This window comes from Elaeis guineensis, chromosome 1 (genome assembly GCF_000442705.2).
Source record: "Elaeis guineensis isolate ETL-2024a chromosome 1, EG11, whole genome shotgun sequence".
NCBI classification, from domain to species: domain Eukaryota; kingdom Viridiplantae; phylum Streptophyta; class Magnoliopsida; order Arecales; family Arecaceae; genus Elaeis; species Elaeis guineensis.
Window position 1 is genome coordinate 171,914,051 of NC_025993.2, and position 3,397 is coordinate 171,917,447.

The 3,397-nt window shown below is 36.2% G+C and overlaps 1 non-coding gene across 1 annotated transcript; it reads left to right on the top strand.

Moving 5' to 3' along the window:
- Positions 1-948: 948 nt before the first annotated feature.
- On the top strand, positions 949-1,055 carry LOC140854935 (small nucleolar RNA R71). The gene has a single exon (XR_012138029.1). It is a non-coding gene; the product is annotated as a small nucleolar RNA R71 (small nucleolar RNA).
- Positions 1,056-3,397: the final 2,342 nt, after the last annotated feature.

Consider the following 3,397-nt stretch of genomic DNA (forward strand, 5'->3'; position numbering starts at 1 on the left):
TGAATTTTCAGTTTCTGGTGCTTGAGGTTGAAAGGTAGTAGTTTTAGAAGGTGACTCGGCAGATGAGTCATCTATATCATCAAGTGCAACTACCTTATTGTCTATTTGTTTTCCTGATCTTAAGGTATGAATGGCATTTACACCATTAACTTGGTTTCCTTGTTGGGGTCGTGGACCATTTTGGTTCCTAGGATTTGGCTCAGGTTGGCTAGGTAACCTACCATGTTCTCGTTCACTAATGGTCGAAGCCAGCTGACTTACTTGCATTTCAGACGGGCTATAGCTTGGGTGTTATTATTTATGAGTTGACCCGTGGTTTGCATAAAGCTGGTATGTGTCTTCATCATGGCTTCTAGGCTTTTCTCTAAAGAGGTAATTTTCTTGTCATTATCATGGAAGCCTGGCGGGTTGTTCATTACTGGGTTGGACCTTAGATTTTGCTGATTGAAATTTGGATTGCCTACATTAGGATTCTGGGACCATGAGAAATTCGGGTGATTCCTCCAACCTGGGTTATATGTGGGTGCATAAGGATTGTTCAATGGTCCTTGATAGGTGGCATTCACCTGTGCACACTCATTCGAGTAGGAACATTCTTCTAAGACATGGTCTGGTGCATTGCACCCTTTACACATGGGTGCAGATATTTGATTTACATTGGCTGGTCTCTGTAATTCTAAGGCTTCCAATCTACGTGTTAAGGTTGCAATCTTGGCCTCTGATGCTAGGGTTGGTTGAATTTGATGCATTCCTCCTCTTGAAGGTGTAGCTTTATCAGGTTCCCTAGTTGTTTCCCACTGTAAATTTTTCTCGGCTAGGTCTTCTAAGAATTGCCAAGCTTCAGTAGTTTCTTTGTCCATAAATTGGCCTTGGCACATGGACTCTAGCATGGTTCTTGAGTTTGAATCTAACCCCTCATAGATGATCTGGCATAGTCTCCAAGTTTCTATTCCATGGTGTGGGCATTGGGTCAAAAGATTCTTGAAACGATCAAAGTACTTCCAAAATGATTCACCAGCTAGTTGGTAAAATTGATTTATTTCATTCCTAATCCTAGCTGTTTTATGATGGGGGAAATATTTTTTTAAAAATGTTCTCACAAAGCCCTCCCAGGTAGTGACAGAATAGTTTGGCAGACTATAAAGCCACTTCTTAGCATTGTCCTTAAGGGCAAAGTTGATTAATCTAAGTTTGACCTCATCCTCTGTTAATTGCAGTTTCATGGTTGCACATACCTCCTCAAATTCTCTAATAAATATATAAGCATCCTCTAATCCTGTGAATTTTGGAAGCATATTTATGATTTGAGGTTTGATTTCAAAATTATTAGCTGTGGGTTGTGGCAACCTGATACAAGATGGTTGGATGGAGCCAACTGGATAACACAAATCTTTAAGGGTCATGGGTTGGATTGGTTCAGCCATTGGAACAACAGGAATTGACTCAATTCTAACTAGACGACCTGACACTCTTCTCTACACACGAAGTGTACGGTTCTCGATGTTTATATAATTTTTTTTTTAATAAAATTTTTATGTATAAGGAAAAGAAAGAAAAGAGAAAAAGTTCTAAAGAGAAGATCCTAAGGAGTCCTAAATCTAAAGAAAAGTAACCAAATTAATTTAAATTTTAAATTTTTTTTTTTTTTCAAACAAGTGAATCAATAAATTAAACTCAATCTATCCTAGGGTTAACCTAAATCTAGACAGCTCCTAACTGTTCCAAGATGACCCTTCAAACCTTCCAAGTGGAGATTGATCAACTAGTTAGCCAGGTAAGTATAAGAGGTGGGAGGTTCACTCATCGTTGCCTTTCTAGACACCAAACGAGTTGGCCAGGCCAGCAACTGAACCAATTTAACAAACCACCCTCAGGGACTTGCCTAGACACCAACTAATCAAACAACTCAAACTTGGTAGAACTCTTAGGGTTCCTTGTCCTATTGAGCTCGAATTCCTTAAGGTTGACGTCTAATTGATTTTAAGATTAAAAGTCTAGGTAATGCAATATGATGGAGATGGTTTTTGGGCTAAGGAAGGGTAATGAAATCCCCACCTTATCTTGTTAATGGGTTGATGCCCTTAGATTAATTATGAAAATGCAAATACAAATAAACAAGATGACCAAGAATGTAAAAGATTTTAATTTAGAATTTTTTTTTTATTTTGATATTTTACTTCACGATTATGAAATGTCTTTTGTTTTGTTTTATATTTTTTTTTTTTTTTGTGATTAAGTAAATTCAAATGATTAGGTCTAAAAGCAAAAGTAATTAACTAAAAATAATAAAAGAGAAATTAGAAGCGTACCTGAGTTTTCCAGTAATCACCAACTAAATATAGAAACCTAAAGAAAAAAAAAAGAGAGTTATAACGCACGAAGAACAAATATTTGAAAACAATTTAAAACGCCAAATCTCCGGCAACGGCACCAAAAACTTGATGTTCAAATCTTAAAATTTGTAAATAAAATCGCAAGCGCACGGTGTGCAGAGTAGCACGACCAGCGAGTACGGGTCGATCCCACAGAGACTTGGTTTTAAAAATGATTTTCAAATCTATGCTCAAGTGAGCTTTAACAAAAATCGAAAGTCGAAAGTTGTTTGCTAAAGACAATAAGACTAAGGATCTAGGGTTTTTGAATCCACTAGATCTAGATTAGGGAATTCTACCTAAAATTTTTCTTATTGATCCTAACGACTACTCCTCTTGTCTTTCCCAAGCATAGATTATGAAGGGACTAAGGCCCAACGATAACCTATCAAGATTCTTTACAGGGGAGTAGTAACTAGGATCCCTTAGGGTTTTCTCCTCCTATGCACTGAATCAAGCATGAACTATGAAGGGACTCTGACCCAACTGTAGTTCATCAAAAATTCTTGGCAAAAGAGGAAGAAAAAGAAACCCTAAGAAAAAGAAAGAACCCTATGTAAAATCCCTACTCATGATCTAGCTTCATCGCAAACCCTAGAAGGGATGCTTAGCTAGACATGATCTAAATCTACTTACAAAATTTAAATACAGAAAAATAAACTACCCTAATTTCATAAATTAAACTATCCTAATTGCATAAATTTAAACTGCATAATTTAAACTAACCTAATTGCATAAAATTAAATTGCATAAATTAAACTATCCTAATTGCAAGAAAAATAAATTGCATAATGTAAAGAGATGAAATTGCATAAAAAGAAGATTTTATATATATAAAAAAATTTATTACAAAAACCTCAAAGCTCGAGGCTTGAAAAGAGAGCTAAAAACCCCACTATCTAGGGTTACAAGCTTGATCGGAAGGAAGAATACCTAAAACAAGGGCCTTATGGGGCTTTTTATAGGCATTTGGGGGTTATAAGGTTTTCAAAACTTTCGATGTGGGACTAAGAGGTTTTAGAGAG